Raw genomic sequence first — 17970 nt, 5'->3', positions numbered from 1 at the left:
GTTGATCAATGCATTGGTCAAGCAGATTAATGGTAGCCAATAAGATGCTTTACAAAATATTGTTTTAGGCTATAACTATAGTTATGCTGGGGCATGCATCACTGTCTGGAGCTGAGGAAGAGAGAGTTTTGTTTGAATGACCAAAAAAGAGCTTGATCAGTGGGTATGACTCCAGAGAGTCATTATTATGTCCTCCTTTAGAAATTCACTATCTGTCGACCTTTAGTCTAAACAATCCCACACTGACACTGTCTGTCACACCTTGTCACAGTGTGTGGTATGGTGAAGTCAAGCATTGTGTATTTGACGAAGCTGGCATTTCAGCATGCTGAGATGGCACCAAAAAATTTAAAAGTATTGCTAAACTACAAGACTGTCTGTTCACTTGATGGGTAACAGATGAAGTACTTTATTGGTGTCATTGTCACTTTAAAGGTACTGGAATTGGTAATGTATTGTCATTTATTTTTAAGCAATATCCAGCCCTATCTGTTACTGTTTTTTGTGGTACTTTCTTTTGCAGACAATAGGTCATTGCTCACCTCCTCATATGCAAATGTTTCACCAAAATGCACCCTGGGCTTAGCACTACCCAAGGTAATTATTATTGTTTTTTTGTTTGTTTGTTTTTTTTTTTTTTAAAGGAAACCAGAGCTTTTATCCCTCAATGCAGTATGATAATTGGTGTTTCCAGACCTTTCCTTAGCACTAATACTTACAGCACTGTGAAGATAGGTATGGCTACGTGTAACACTTAGAGGGTATGGAGAGTATAACTTCAATTAGGAGTTAGATGGACCAGTAGGTTCGGCTGCTGGAGCACAGTGGAGTGTTTAATTGAGTCTCAGGAGGCAAGAACATGAATGTAAAAATATGCCTGGCTTTTAGTAGAAAAATAAAAACATGCTTTACAGTGTTCGTATTATAACAATATTACCATCAAAGGTAATTATCAGGTATTACAATGGCCAACATCATTTCTATTCTTTTCACCTTATGTGTGTCATGTCAAATTCAAGTGTTTCTGATCCAATTTACAGTTCACAACAACCAGAATAAACATATTTTCAGTTTATAAAACAAACACTATTAACTTAAGGAGAATGTCCCATACATTAGCCACCAAAGTACAGTTCCAGGGGATGAAGAGGTAGTAAGTCAGAATGAGTCCACAGTGCAAGATAAAGTCCAAAAGTGTAAGTCAGAGGTTCCCGGGATGTCCAAAAAAGGGGGTAAGTGTGGAGGATTCAAAGTTCCATGGAAGATGGGTAAGTATATGTGTGGCGGTTGAAGAAAAAGGGGAAACTGTATAGGGGGCTGAGCGCGAAGGTGTCTGCAGATACTGGTCCTACCACACCGGGGAGTGCAGCAAAACCTGTCCACTACCTACAGGATGTCTTGGTCTCTCTCTAGATCCAGGTGGGAAGGCTTGTCATCTATCACACTGGACAGGTCCACACGAAGAAATAATCCAACACATAAAACCTGACCTGTCAACAGACATGGTCAGAAAAATAACCGGAGTTACCACATTAAACAGTATATTTTACTTGCTTTTAACATCATGAAATCTATATTAACATCAACTTTTTTAAATGAAAATAATATGAATTACAGGAAATTCCTTTTATCTGCATCTTAATTTGTTTTTTGTGCACACGCCCTTTAACAGCGCAAATTATAAATGTAACAATTTAGCTGACGTAATAAACAACTTTCTCCACAAGTACAAAAATAAATGATAGTACAACAAAACATTTAATAAAGTGCCGGGCAGAAGGACTTTCTCATAGAAAAACATTAATCATGCTCACCTATCTCCATAAGTGGGTTGAGAACCAGAATAAATATAGTGGTGCCCAGTAAGGCCACGGGGCTCTTGCTCCTTAAACAGTACAAGGGGAAATGCTCTGAAACCTCCGCACTATCAAACCAACATGAGCAGATAAGAGCAAGCCAATTAGCATAGCATTTCAAGCTAGCGCTAACAAGCTAAATGGCAAACTGCAGCTACTGAGCTGAATTGACTCACGTGTAGTCACTTTTACAAGCGACCACTTAAGAGACAGTTATCTTCTGAAGACTCTGTCTCAATCTTTCTTTCTGGTTTTCTTCAGTTTCTATGTCTTTTTTCCACTTCTGTCTATAAGATACCAATGCTTTCATTCTCTCTGCATGCACCATGGATCTATTATAAATCTGGACACAGCTGTGGGGGCGGGGCCTTGTTCATTCCTATGAGAGCTGCTCAGTGAGGCATGAAGCAGAGAAAACTCTTGTTCCGGGTTTAGAAAAGTGTAAAATACCCGGATCTACTGGCCCATAGAGCATGCAAAGAAGTGATTAACAACAGCTGAACGCTGTCGAGCGCGGCAGAGTTTACCCAAGCATTGACTCCGACTCACTGGCTCACTCACATTTTACCCGGGTTGAGTGCTCGAAGCGAACAGCTCTTGTTCACGAGCATTCCTCTCGTAGTAGCTTAGCTTATTAGCAAGAGCAGCTAATTGGCAATATAATGACAGCGGTGCTGTCTGTTTTAATATTTACATGATAATCAGATAATGGTGTATTTATCTCTCTCTACACACACACACACACACACACACACAAATATACATACAACTTATTAGGGAATCATATCATAATCACGACCGGAGAAATTAAATTAACAGAATCAAAATGTGTTGTGCATACAAAAATATAATAAAAAGGTGGTACCTTATAATATTACCTCGTGTATTAATACACAGCACAAATTTAAGTGAATACTATGTTCAGTACCGTTTAATATCTGACACTAGTGCTCTGCACTGCACACTGATTACCGGTAGTTTGAATACAGACCGTAGACTGTATATACAGTCTCTGACACAGACACGGTAAGCCGTCCCTATTACAGGCTTTACAGGCAACAGCGTATGGAGATGTTGTAAAATGGTCAAAATGCTGAATTATGATTCAAAAATATCCATTACTATGGCCGGCACGAAGCCTGTGCTGTGTCAGGGAGTCTAAGAGTTACATGTGTGCTCATGCAGTGGAGTCCCACAGGTCCTGTGTGCGTTCATTTTATGTCTGGAGAAATACTGAATTCCAAATCTTGATTCGGATAATAGGGCATTTTTAGGACTTAATGCTTTTAATAATGGCTATTAAAAATGCATTCTGAAAAGTCAACATGTCTCAAAATTTTTTTTCCTGTAATTTAAGGAGGTCTCTTTCCCAGTGTTAAGCAAATGGGGAAATGTCTTTGTAGGCCAGTGTGCATCACATGACACTGTAGTTCTACTTTTGGCCACTATGTAAATTTTGCTTCAGAGGGTGGCGCACTTCCTGGGGGCCTGGCATGCACAATAATACCTGACTGCAGCCCGCTCTGCCCCTGAAGCCGCAGCAAACCACGCCCCTTACAAACCACGCCCCCCACAAACCACGCCTGCTGTTGGTACGGTGGCGCGCAGACAAGCAACAAACCAGGAAGAAGAAGAAGAAGACAATACAATTCATCAGTAAATGTAGGCAAGACGCGATGTCAAGATGCGATGTCAATGCCGGTTCAGGTGAGACACATTTATATTATTTCTAAATTAACACTTAATGTCATTAAATTAACACTTGTTTTACGCGCTCATTTTAACCGTACATTCGTCAACCGACGGCAGTTGCCAGCAGCACGTAGGTCGTTTGGGAAGATATTGACGTTTAATTTAACGTTAACGTTTTAGACATATTTTGCTTGGCAGAAAGAGCATTAATTACTTTTTTTCAAATAAAAAGCTATTTCTTCAAGCTCAATACACTGAAAATGTCTGCGAGGCTACACGAAAATCAGAGTAATGAGTGAGCAAGGGATGATAACAGAAGCAGTGGGGGAACAGGGCACGTAGACTCAGAATATTTTTATTTTCATTTAACTCAGCATATCAAACTTTTTTTTTCTTTAGCAAAAATATATTCAAAGAATAGTTTCAGTGATATGTGTGTTGATGAAGTTTGATTGAAGTGTGGTTTACAGTTCCTTTTATTTCTTTTCAGAATAAAATGTATAAAGTAAGGAAGTAGGCCTATGAGTTTTTTTTAATAGTATTTTATTCTCCTATAGACCAACATCACAACATTTCGGGAGGGCACATGCCCGGAGCTTATTAAATTGGGAGTGAACACTTTTCAGTGCCCAATGTGCCACAAGGTAGGGCCATACCATGCCCTAATTCCCCATTTACAAGGCCACCAGAAGTCCGTTGTTAAATATGGAGGTAAGTTCAACCACAGATATTGATAAAATTTTGTTAATACCAATGCCATTATCGATTTCCCTTATTGATCTGATTCTTTGTCGATTATGTTATTGATTTATGGTCAGTAGGCTATTCTATGTGGGGAAACTTAACTGTTCTATTATTGTCACTGTTAATCTTTTTTCTTGCTATATAGCCTACAGTCTGGAGGCTGCACTGCCCTGAACTTGAGTTCTGCCTTTGTTGATCAGCATCAGATGATATTGGTTCCAAATTCAATTTGTTGTTGATTTTCAACTCTAAGTGGTTCTCAGTTTCCCATCCCATCCCTAATTGTTACACTGTATGATAATTAGAGATTACTATGCAGCATGATAATACTTTTAATTGGTATCATATGTCCCCAAGCTCATCAAGTACTCTCATCACTGCACAGGCATCTGATGATGAACAAAAAAGGTAGAACTCAACTGTGGGGCAGTGCAGCCTCCAGACTGTCTATTGCAAGCCATGATCAACAGTAACAATAAAAGAACAGTTAAGTTCTTGGACAATGTGTAGACCTACTTTTCTATAAATCTTATAAAAAATTATTTTTTATATATTACGTATTTACAAAATATTTTCTTAAAATGCACCTGTTATATCTTCCATAATTTTTTCTGCCGTTCTTTCAGGATATAATGTCTACAAATGTCACCTTCATTGTGTGCCCAGCAGCCATTACCATTGCAGCTACTGTCTGAAGGTTATTGTAAGAAAGGAGCTGTTCTTCGATCACTTCAAAACTTGCCTAACGGCAGGTACACCAGTGGCAATGACTGCAGCTCCACCACTAACGGCCGTGGCAACGATGGGTCCACCACTGACACCAGTAGCACCGGCGGGTTCACCACTGATGTCGGAGGATCCATCACCGACACCAGCGGGTTCACCACTGATGCCAGCAGCACCAGTGGGTCCATGAACAAGAATGAAGAGTCACCAGTGAGCTTCTTTTAACTTTCATCACTCAAGATAAAGGTCTGCTACAACATCTTGAAGTGAGTTTGAAAATGAAATTTGACTCACATACTCCAGATAATTTTGGTAAAAACATGATAAATGAATGATTTAAGTAAACCATTTTCTGTTAGCCTAGTGTTTGTATATTTACTTTGAGCAACCTCCCAAAAATATATATTAATATTTACAGGCAGTCATGGCAGGAAAGGTTGCATCCTCCTGGGTATCATCAAAGGGCAGAGTCAGAATTTTCTTTGAGGAGAATGAGCAGCTGGACAGAGTGCTGGGCTTCTTGACAAGCCTGGTTGAAGCACAGGCAACCACATGTCACAATCAAGTGGCATTTTTTATGGATGTGTTTCTGCCAGAGGTTTTTTTTTTTTTTTAATTTATCATGTTAACATATTTTGTATTATTACTATTGTCAGTCTTTAACTTATAGTTAATATCTTGTTAACTGCTACATGACAGACTACTTTAATGTCTAAATGAAAGATATCCTTTTGTTCACCTCCTCACACAGGCAACAGTCCATGCCCTTGCAGCTGTCCATGCAGTTTCCCTCCACAGAGCCACAGAAATCTATAAATGTGGACTGCAGTATGACTTGAAGTATGCTACAAACATAAGGAGTGTGCTAATACCTATATGTTTTGTTTGTACATTGTTTATGACAACCTCTCAGTGTGAATTTCCTGTTACTAATTGCTATTTTCTTCCATTCTGCCTCATCAGTGAGAAACAGCTGTTGGCTCATTACATGGCAAAAAACATGAGCAAGGAGGCACAAAAGAAAATAAAAAACTACGCTGAAAAACTACAAAGAGCTCTGGAGTCCGAGGACTTTTTGAAGAGGCTGTAGCTGGCCGGACATTAAATGCACCTGTGTAACCCTGTATGGTACTTTATTGGCAATAAAACAACTGTTGCTGGCTGTTTCATTTGTCTGATTTTTTTCTAAAATAAAACTTTAAAACTTTTGCGTTTTAAGGTACATATTTTAAAGATTTGTGTATGGTCATTTATTTTACTAGTCTTGTGAATTATATACTTAATTCAAAAATATTGTAGCCTACTTAGTTCTAAATAAATACATTTTATTTGTGTCAAAGGGCCAGCGATCTTTTCTGTTAACCCATAAGAAATCATCACCTTTGAGTGTTATTTATGGCATGTAGGCCAAGCTGTGACACTGTGGCTCTTAGAAAAACGGCTGGTGTAAACAACCTATTTTAATTGAAATAACTGCTAATTATTATTATTGTAAATATTAATTTGTGTACATTAGTCAAAAAAAGAAAAGATGCATGCACCAGATTTAGCAGAAAGCTAATTTTCATTTGCAGTCCTATTTAATTACATTACTGTCTGTTTTTTTGTTTGTTTTTGTTTGTTTGTTTGTTTGTTTGTTTGTTTTAAAAATCAATTTATTGTTTCAAGCGCATTGTTTGCATTGGAAGGCATTTAATTTTGTGAATCAACCGTTAAATTGCAATATTGCTTTATTTCCCTTCGGTTTACTTTGCTGTGGAACTCCACAGCTACCATTGTGTCATGTGGGCGTAGTTTGAAGGGGGCGTGGTTTGTAGGGGCGTGGTTTGTAGCAACTGTGGCTTGGCTCAGGGCTGCTGTCAGACCCTTCTCGGCATGCACGGATGAAGAACACCCAAACTTGCTACCCACAAACCTGTGCAGGTGGGCGGAACAACCCGCATTATCATTGTCACACCACTCTCTGCAGTACCTATTGGATGAAAGTTCCCAAATAGAATAGAAGAAATAAGAATAATAGGAACAAGAAACAAGAATATAAATTAAAAAATAAGAACAAATGTGTGACATTTTCCTGAGTAGGGCTTCTGAGGCATAAGAATTTATAGTTTAATGGTCCCTTGTTTCTTTTGCTTTTCCCCCATATATTGTCCATAATATTATGTTGGTGACATACGCAAAAGTAAAATAATGTTGGTTTGGGGAAAGACAACATGTTCTCATCCTCAAGTTCAAGTCCCCGGTATAGCTGCTTTGCTGTGGACTTTTGCATCCACATATCATGCTCTAAGTATCCTTTTGCATCTGCTGTTGATGTTCCACAATGCTACTATGATGACAAACAAACTGTCAACAAAAGCACATGGTGGGATACTGCAGACCAATACCGGTACGCCAACAAAAGCACACCCTGGCCTGGATGGATAGGTTCAGGCAAAACAGGCAAAACAGGCACATGCTAAGGTGTAGAAAAAACCCGTCACATTGAGACGGGGAGCGAACCCCCCAGGCTGTTCTAACTCCAAACTTGTCAAATATGTCTTCTCTGTCAGTGCTTTCAGTGTCCGAGTGTGATGCCAAGAGCCACCTTCCATGTTCAACTGGAATGCGGGTAGATGGTGTCAACTAAAAATGCAACCTGACAGAGCCGGTGGAGTTGTTACTACACACCAGCAGATGGCACCAGGCACATCCACATGCAGCTCGCATGAGCAGCATCTCTTGAGGACACGGCCAGATAGAACCAGTTGTGTGTACATGAAATGCAGGTGGACGGTGTCAGGAATAATGCTGCCAGTGAAGATGTAATATAAGGAGCGTGAGTGGACTTTTAGGCTTATTGGATGGGTAGGCGGTATGGTGGATTGGTCACACAAGCAACTGACTTTCATGCTGGAGTCCGGAGTTTACTTCCAGTGTGGATATGAGGGATTTTTTTATACTCATGACAGGCAGCTTTTATCTGTGACTTTGTTGCACAATCCTAAACATCATGATACTCTGCATTGGTTGCCATGTGCTCATGTTGTGTCATCCCATCATGCACATTTGTTGATATCAAAGTTATGGCATCCCTGTGACATAAATATCTGACTCAGAGGGATATCTGAAATATCATAAGAAGACACAAAGGGTCACTGACAGAGCAGTAAAATGTGACGAGTCGGGATGAGAACATGTTGTATTCCCGCATGAAAGTCTGGGATTTGTTGGATTCCCTGACAGCAGGTTTCAAGACAGACCCAACAGACAGCATGGACAAAACAGGAGGGAGTGAGGGCGGGAAGAAAAGGAACTGGAACTGCAGCAGTGGAAAACAGGAATTATACTTGGCAAACATGCTGTACCAAAATGTACCAGAGTAGCTTGATAGGTAAGTGACTGTGGAAACAGAGTCTATGATCTGGCAGTGTTAAGGCAGGAACCAGATATTTAAAGCAATCACACCTGAAGCACTTTTTGCACTTACTAAGGGTATTTTCCTTACGTCTAAATTCTTGCTTGTGTTGTACGTCGCTTTGGATAAAAGCGTCTGCTAAATAAAATTGTAGAATTGTAGAAAAGCAGAGCAAATGATCGTGATGGCTGAAAGATGGTGATCCGTCTCCCTTGCACATGAGTCCACCCCTGTAATTTAACACACATACACACATGCACAGGAAAGGGAAGGAAGATGAAGAGAAGCTGTCAGCAACCCAGAAGTTAAGGTCATGACAATACTCCCAACCCCATATGGGTGCCACCTGGCACATTCAGGTGGATCTGGGTGCAAAATCTGACAACAGTACTCCTCAAGTCCCTTTGCCTGTTTGACCGGGGATGGTAACCAAAAAAGAGACTTGACATATTGACATATTCACTCTGGATAGCGAAACCCCTGATACATCAGTTGCTGTGCAGCCATCCGTCAACAGTTACCTGGCTGTTCACACAAGAAATTTCTCCACAACGGTCAGCAAGCAATTCTGCTCTTCTCCTTTTTTCTGGTCACATGCAGAGTTCCGTCATGGTCTGCTTGTGTTTGTCTGCTCATCTTTCTTAATCTGTTTCAGTGAAGAGTATGCGGAAGCATATGATGCATATGTTATAATTTATCATAATCATATAATTGATATCATATTTAATATAGCACTTATGAAGTACATTATACTTTTAACTGTGCATTTTCCTTTCAGATTTAGTCACAACTCACAGAGAAAAATAGACCAGACACTGAAACTATCACAAGCTAGCCACAGAGTTCGAAAGCCATGGCGCATCTTGTGTGAACAGTCCAACTAGTTAACAACAGCATCACTTTATGGAGATGAAAGATCAGGTGAGACAAGTGAGCCCACAGCAGCAACTGGGAGTGAACAAAGCGTGGGACAGATAAACAGTTAGCAGGACCATTCTTGCTTGTTATGCTCTAGTCTATGGGTATCAGAGCGCTACATAATGCTAGAATTTGCAAGCAAAAGTTTAAAAAAACACACAGAACAATTTATTGCTAAACACAGTAATGTTACTAACAAAAATATTAAGCTTTGACTTTAGGGTGACTCCTGAACTTAACAAAACCAGGGGGAAATTGTACTTAACCAAAATAGCAGTTCTTTCCTATGGCTTTTTGCTATATTGTAATTTTGTTCATGATATTAACAATATACACATGTAAAAATGTTAGCACATAGCCCCCAGTAAGCAGGGGCTAGTGATGAACTAATACACAAAGTGTTTCAACAAACAAGGCTTTACAGCCTCGATGTAGTGACATTAATACACGCAACTGTGAAGTCACGTGACCACTAAGTGATGCGACTGTAGTGTAGTTCGTATATAGCCTACGGTTAGGTTTTCACTTCTGGTGATTGCATTCAGGGTTTATAAGTCCTGAATGTGGTTTTCATTTGACTTTTGATGTTCTGTAATAAAACAACACCAATAGGAAAAGTGACTCTCCAAATATCTTCATAAAACCCAACCCTAATTCACAGGCACACATGCATAAAGGATAGCTGGGCTTTGTTTATCTTACTCATATGCACATCTATATGAAACTATATGAAACTGTTTTTTTTTTTTTTTGCTGCAGTGGTTCCTTATGTCTGTACTGCCAAACTGTTAAAATGTTCCTCCATTCCCATGAACACACAGCCGGTAGTTTATTTTCACTCAATCCCTCTTTCCACACTCCCCAGAGGGCACTGTTGTGTGGACTTCAGTTTGTATGAATGGTTGATACTATTAAAGCGGTAGGTTGTAAGTTTTATTTAAAATGAATAAATAAATAACTTCCTTTTTTTTCCACATTTGCTGAAACTGTTTCTATATCCACAAAGAAGTATATCATACAGATGATCCTCTGCCCACTCAAATTCAGATTCAGAAATATTGGTAACAGTTTCTATTAAGACTGCATCTAAAATGCATTATGAAGGCATTCATAGTCCATTATAATGCATTTATAATGCTTTATGAATACATTCATAAACACACATAATGCTAACTGATGCACTATATCATCAGCCATAAACCATTGGAAGGCACACCTCCTCTACATTAGTGCTCAACACCGGAGCACCCCCCAGGCTATGTTCTCAGCCCCCTCCTGTTCAAACTGTACACCTGTGACTGCACTCCCACACATCAGGAGAACTGTATTGTGAAGTATGTGGATGACACCACCATCATCGGCCGTATTACAAACAACGATGAGAGTTCATACTAGGAGGAAATCAACAATCTTGAGTGGTGTACAGAGAACAACCTACTGTTCAACATCAGCAAAACCAAGGAGCTGATTGTTGATTTAGAAAGAAACATACCTCTTTCTACATCAGTGGAGCTGAGATGGAGCAGGTGAACAGCTATAGGTTCCTTGGAATAACTATCACCGAGAACCTATCTTGGTCATCACTTATCGCAACCCAGGTTAAAAAAGCACAGAAAAGGCTTTACTTCCTACGGAATCTTTGGAGGATTAAATCCAGAGCAAGATCCTGGCGAACTTCTACAGAAGAGCAATAGAAAGCACAATGAGTGGAAACATCACAAACTGGCATGGTTCATACATGACCCAGGAAAGGAAGGCTCTACAGAGGGTGATTAAAACTGCCCAGAACTGCACTGGTTCCCATCAGTGACCTCGGTGAGGTGAGGTGTCTGCACAGAGCCCAAAGGATACTGAAAGGCAGCAGCAACCCCAGCCACAGTCTGTCCACCCTGCTGCCATTTGGAAAAATATACAGAAGTATCTGCTGCCAGATACTTCTGTATCCACCAGACTATGGTGCAGTTTCTTGCCCCAGGCTGTGAGACTCCTAAACTCCTCTCTCGACACCAAAGGGAGGGTCAACTTTAATTTCATTTCTTCTTAAACCACGTTTCAGAAAAATTATACATAAATAAATCTACCTTGTACCTTCTGTAAGTTTTACCCCATGATCTAAGATGTGCTTTGCTCTTGCTAGTTTTGCTTATATATGTTTTTTGTGAGGTTTCTAGCAAACTTTGGTTTAAAAATCACACCCAGAAATGTATAACCATACACTCTTTCTATATTAATACCATCTATTCTCATTTTTACCTGAGTTATTATTTTACAATTTCCAAATAACAATTTTTGGTTTGTTCAAGTTCAATGATAACCGGCCTATAGTTTCAGAAGTGGTGTCTATCCTCATATTTATATAATGAAATTACTTTTGCAGTTTTCATTTCAACAGTTAAAACAAAGTTAAAGATGCATGCTTGGTTTAGCACTACCTTCAATGACTTTCTTGATAATTGTCATGTCAATGTCATTCCAGTCAGTAGATGTTTTGGTCTTACAGTGGTATACAATATTTATGATTTCCTGGTCTTCCACATCCCTAAGAATAAAAAAGCATGGATTGCTTCCTCCATAATAATCATACATCCTCACTTCAGATGTCTCTGGCTTATTTCTTTTTTACAGCCAGTTTTGGTCCCACATTTACAAAGTTATTGAAACCATGAACCACATCATCCAAATTATTTATGGTCTTATCACTGTCAATGAAATACTTTGGATAACCCAAGTTAATAGGTCCATTCTAATAATACAGTTTCAAAAATTCCATATTCCTTTAATTTTTTTTTTTATTGTTATCTAATTATTTGATGTAGCATTATTTCTTACATATCCTCATAATATTAGTTAATTTATTTTTATATATTTCGTATTTCTTTTTGGTCTCTGGACTTCTTACGGAAGTGTATCGCTGCCAGTCTTGAAAAAGGAAAAAAAAGACCAGTTCAATGTTATGAGCTATATACCACTGTTTCGTAGAAATCTCAAGAGTGGGGTATCCCTATTGTGGGCCATGATGATCAATCATCGCTAAGCTAAATGCTGAGTGACAAACAGATGACAACAGTCGACAACCACACAGCGTCCTTTTCTTCTTCTTCTTCTTCTTCTTCTTATTTGTTGGCAGTGGCAAACCAGCTTAGGTGCAATGCCACCATCCACCCTGGAGTGTGCAGTGATAGATCAGCAATATAACTAAAAATACAGTATTGTTCAATACTTACTGAGCCAGTAGTTAAGATACATCTTTGGAGTTGAAGGATGAGTTGATTAAAATCACCAGCTGCTATAAAAATTCCATCCTGTTGCTTGGGCATGTTGCAGCTGATGGCATCATACAATTGCAGTGCATTTATTGCATTTACATTAGTGTCTTGTGTCGGTTCTGAAAAAGGCACACCCATCAAGTTCTGCATCTTTATCTTTGCTATGTCTCTGTGGGGATGTGTGATTTCCCGTTTCTCTGTGAGTCTCTATCACATCTCATCCACTTTATTCTCCTGGGACCGGAATTAACTTTATCTATATAGCACCTTTAAAAACAGAGTTTACAAAGTGCTTTGACAAACAAGGCAAAGTGAGAGGAATTTCTTGTGGAGGTAACATAACAATGAGAGCCAAATAGTAATACCAAATTAAGGCCAGACAAGAGAGAAACAATTACAAAACAAAAATGACATCTGCAAGCAGTGATAAACTGGCCCTTGCACCTGTCTGGGTTACTGGTGTGAGTCTGACTGTCCCAATCCTTAATTTTAGTGAAAGTCGGAAAATGTATGCAGAAAGTTTGGACCATTAAGTGAGATATTTCAGATAGTGTAGTACTTCCTATGACCACTAGGCGGTGCTGGAGACAACACAGAATCTAAGTCATCCTGGTCTACATCATTTGTAGACCAAACCTTGTAAATTTCACAGAAGTCAAAGGATAATTGTGTTACAAGGTAAACCTCCTGTTGCCAGAAGGAGGCACATTGAGTATCATGGTAAACTGACATGTTGATGTGCTCAGGGCTGCAACCTGATCCCACCCATAAAATTTGGGGCCAATCGGTCAATGCAAAATGACATATTTCACACGGCATAGTACTTCATGTGATCACTAGGTGGCGCTGGAGGCCACACAAAATCTACGTCATCTAAATTTCATGTCACTGAAAGCGTGTAATTTCCATGTCATTTCATGTTGCGAATAGGGGGTGCTATAAGTAATTGTAAAGGTTGACATAATGTGTTCAGGGTGAGACTGTCATCCCACATATTAAGTTTGGTGCAAATCAGACCATGTCCCTCACAGTTAAGTGTCTGGTTCATGGCCAGACATGGAAATGTTTGGCCCACATGGTGGGACGAAAACTCACAAATTTGATAAGTTTCGATGTCCCGGGCCTTCTGAGAGGATTTGTAAAATTTGAAGTCAATCGAATGAAATCTGTAGGAGAAAATGGAAAAGTTATGATCCCTGTAAATGGCTTAAAATGGGGAAAAATTGCACATCTAGTTGAAAACGGCTGACTTCCTGTTGTGTTTAGGGTATGGGTCCAAGAGACTTTTTTGTTTGTTTTGGGGTTTTACATGTGCCTACCAAGTGTAGCTCTATGTGAAACGTACCACAGAGGCTGCTTCATTGAAATTTTGTAAGGGCGCTACAGAGCAATTTTTGGCACATCAGTGCAAAACACATCATATCAGATAACACATTTTAGGACTTATGATCTGTGTGCCACATTTGGTGCCCCTCAGAAAGTGCCTCCAGTTTATGGCAAATAATGCGTAACTTTGTCAAAAGCGTTTGATGAAAGCTCAAAAGTTTAATTTCTGTGCGTCATGAAGGTCTTTACAGTATTCTAATTGAATATGTGTAACGGGTGGTTGTAGGACCCAGATGCAGTACACCAAAACGCTCGTTCAGTTGGTAATAACTTTTATTTAAACCAACACAGTCAAAGCTCAGCTTACAGGTAAAGAGTTCGTTCTTCAGGCCGGAAGCCCTAGCAATGTCTCTGGGTTTCTCACGAAGCGAAGAAACGAAGCTTGTACCCACAGTGGCTGGTGAGGAGGAAACCCCGTAGCTCCACGAGCCGTCCACACGTGCTGGAACGCCGACAGGGAACGAGTGGAGGACTGGTCTGGAACAGGCAGGGGTTCGATAACCAGGAAGTCCATCCGCGGAGGTAACAGCACCGACAGGGATCAGGCAGAAGAAGCGTCTGAGCCGAGCGAAGGAGTCTTTACCAGGAGAGCCGTCAGATTTCCGGAACGCCGAAACTGAACACGTGGTCGAGGACAAAGAGCAGGTAGGTTCACGGGGAGTCAGGCGAGGAGAGCAGGTCAGAAACAGGCAGAGTTGGCAACGGGAGATCTGGTAAGAAAACGCTGGAAAGACATGCATAGTGCAGAGGAACAATCTGGCAATGAGTGAGTGAACTGGAGTGTCTTATATACTGCACTGATTGGAGATGAGCTGCAGCTGAGGGGAGAGCAGGCTGCAGCAGTGGGCGTGGTTAACAGGTAGAGCAGAGCAGAGGGAGGGTGAGTGGAAAAGTACTGGCAGCAGGTAAGGAGGAGAAACAGCAGGTCCATGACAATATGGGGGTCAATTGAGTTAACCTGTTACAGGGGAAAAATCAACAAGTAAAAAAAGTAACTTCCTGCTACCAATAGGTGGCGCTATGACTATGACTCAAAATTGCACTGCAGATGTCTTCAGGCCCGGACTCTTATCAAATCTGTCAAATTTTGTAAAGAATTGACCATCTGGGGCAAAGTTACAACAGTTTTTGATATCATGTCAAAACATCGAAATTGTCCACCCCACCATGGTCACTATAATATTATTTATTAATATTCATTTTCAAGCATCATCAACACCTCAAGGATTTTTGTGACCATTTTGAGATCACTCAAGTCAACCTGCTAGGAGCTGGACGTCTTAGTGTAAAACTTTGCCTTTCCTGTGCCAAAACGTGGCACTCTCTTTATCGCTTAAAATTGTCATATAGATGTGTTTAGGGCGGGACCATACCACTTCCTGTTTACTGCCTGGTTCACAGAAGAACATACAAATTAGATGCCTCAGAAGGGTCATGGTGTGATGAAAACTCATGAATTGAATAACTTTTGGTGTCAAAGGTCTCATGAAGGTAGCCATAAAATTTGAAGTCAATCTGATGAAAGGTCTAGGACAAGTTCAAAAAATTCCAAACCCTGAAAATGGCTAAAAATTCACCAAAATTAAAACTTCAACTCAAAATGGCCAACTTCCTGTTGGTTTAACGGAATGGCTCCAAGAGAGGTTTTTGTGGGTCTTGAGGTGTTACATAGGCCTCCAAAGTTTCACTGCTCTAGGTAAAACGTGCTACAGGGGCTGCTTCATTGAAAATCGTTAGTGGGTGCCACTGATGCATTTCTTCCCACCCATACACAAGACCATTAAAGTCTGCAAACATGAACTTGAACATGATAAAGCCCTCAAAAAGGCAATTCATTTGAGAGAAAAATAATAATAATAATAATAATAACAATAATTCCTCCAGTTTCAAGAGGGTCCTCGCATCGTTCTGTGCTTGGGCCCTAATTAAAGCTGCAAGCAGCAATGAGGGGGCCCTCGCACCCCCACGCAAGTCAGGGTTATGGGAGTAACTCCGACTGTCCTGATATTTAATTTTTGTGAAGTTGTAAAATGCACACAGAGATTTTGGACCATTGAGTGAGAGAGAGGGTGTATTACTTCCCATGACAAGTAGGAGGCGCTGGAGACAGCACAAAATCTTAGTCATCCTGGTCTACATCATTTGTAGACCAAAGCATGTTAATTCCATGTAAATCAAATGATAATTGTGTTATAAGGTATACTTCCTGTTGCCAGTAGGTGGAGCATTAAGTATCATGGTTAACTAACATGATGATGTGTTCAGGGCTGCAACCTGATCATAACTTTAAAAAATTGGGGGCTGATCAGTTAATGCAAACTGAAGTTAGAGCAGCTTCCTGTTTGGTTGCGAATACAGCATTGCCATGGCAACGCGTTCATTAAAAACATATGATCTTCACAAGGAGGCATCATGAAGGTATTAAAGCAGCTTTTGTTACCAAGTCTGAGCTGAATGTGGTCAACCTGTAAGGGGATAAAAATTATGTGACTTCCTATTTCCAGTAGGTGGCAGTATGCTAAAAAGTCAAATGAGCCATGCGATGTGATCAGGTCGGAACTCTCATCAAGCATAAGTAGTTTGGGGCAAATTGGACAATGTCTGGCTGAGTTACAACAACTTCCCTTTTAATGGTGAAACATCGAAGTTAAAAACCTAGCCACACCCACATGGTGTGATGAAAACTCAGAAATTTAGTAACTTTTGATGGCCCATGATCTTTCACTACAGTGAAAGTCGAAACAACCAGGCAGAAAGTGTTGATCATTCAGTTACATATTTCATGTGGGGTAATACTTTCTGTGGCTACTAGGTGGTGACACAAAATGTACATCATCTTGGTCTACATAGTTTGTAGACCAAACCATGTAAATGTCTTGAAAATCAAAGCATAGTTATGTAAAGAGGCTTACTTCCTTTTTTCAGTTGGTGGTGCTGTGATCATCATACTTAAGTGGCATGTTTCTGTGCTCAGGGCTGTATCTTGATCACACCTATGAAATTTGAGTCCGACCGGTTGATGCAAAGTGAAGTTACAACAACTTCCTATTTGGCAGGGAAGACCATGTTGCCATGGCAATGATGTTCATGAAAAACCTTTGAAATCACAAGGGGGAATCATTAAGCTCTCAAAGCTTTTCTTACCAAGTTTGAGATTAATATGGTTAACCTGTAAAGAGGTGCACATCAAAATATAAAACATATAACTCCCTGTCTCCAGTAGGTGGCAGTATCATGATAACTCAATAGAGCCATGCAGATGTGTTCAGGCCAGGACTCTTATCAAGCATGAAAAATTTTGGGCAGATCAGATGATGTTTGGCTGAGTTACAATTTCCTGTTTAATGGCGAAACATCAAAGTTGGAAACCAAGCCACGCCCACATAGTGTGACTGAATTTTTAATTTAATTTTTTTAATGTCACATGTCTTAAGGGTGTCATGGATCACATTTGAAGTCAATTGGGTGATATCTGTAGGAGATTTACATAAAAGAAGATTACTCATGATTTTCATGTCATTTCCTGTTGCCAGTAGGTGGCACTATAAGAAATGGTAAGGGTTATCATGTAGATGTGTTAAGTCAAGTCAAGTCAATTTTATTTATAGAACCCATTATCACGAAACATGGTTTGCCTCAGAGGGCTATACAGCGTACACCATCCCTCTGCCCTTAGACCTTCACATCACCGAAGGAAAAACTCCGGAAAAAGAACCCCTGTAAGGGGATAAAAAAAGGAGGAAACTTCAGGAAATGTGGCAGAGGATGATGAGGGATCCCTCATCCAGGACGGACAGACGTGCAATAGATGTTTTAAATAACAAATGAAATACAATGGTGGCGAAGGGGAAAGACAAAGAGACAGGGGAGGAGAAGGGGGAGAGATGGGGAGAGAGGCACAGCAATAATAGAAACAGATACATGTCATATTACAATAACGATATTGTGATATATTGTGATGATATTGTGGGTGTTGATAAGAGTC

General features: G+C 40.0%; 1 protein-coding gene and 1 long non-coding RNA gene across 3 annotated transcripts in view; both read left to right on the top strand.

The window, feature by feature from the left end:
• LOC121960495 (rho guanine nucleotide exchange factor 4-like) overlaps positions 1-17970 on the top strand; it is a 160407-nt gene that overhangs the window by 114717 nt on the left and 27720 nt on the right. The gene's annotated exons all lie outside the window — the stretch shown is intronic.
• On the top strand, positions 3337-6188 carry LOC148185966 (uncharacterized). Its single transcript, XR_015775400.1, has 6 exons — positions 3337-3563; positions 4106-4259; positions 4919-5284; positions 5437-5616; positions 5770-5858; positions 5982-6188. It is a non-coding gene; the product is annotated as an uncharacterized LOC148185966 (long non-coding RNA).

This window comes from Plectropomus leopardus, chromosome 21 (genome assembly GCF_026936395.1).
Source record: "Plectropomus leopardus strain MGB_pleo_1.0 chromosome 21, ASM2693639v1, whole genome shotgun sequence".
Taxonomy (NCBI): Eukaryota; Metazoa; Chordata; class Actinopteri; order Perciformes; family Serranidae; genus Plectropomus; species Plectropomus leopardus.
This window is presented reverse-complemented; position numbering and strand designations above follow the sequence as displayed.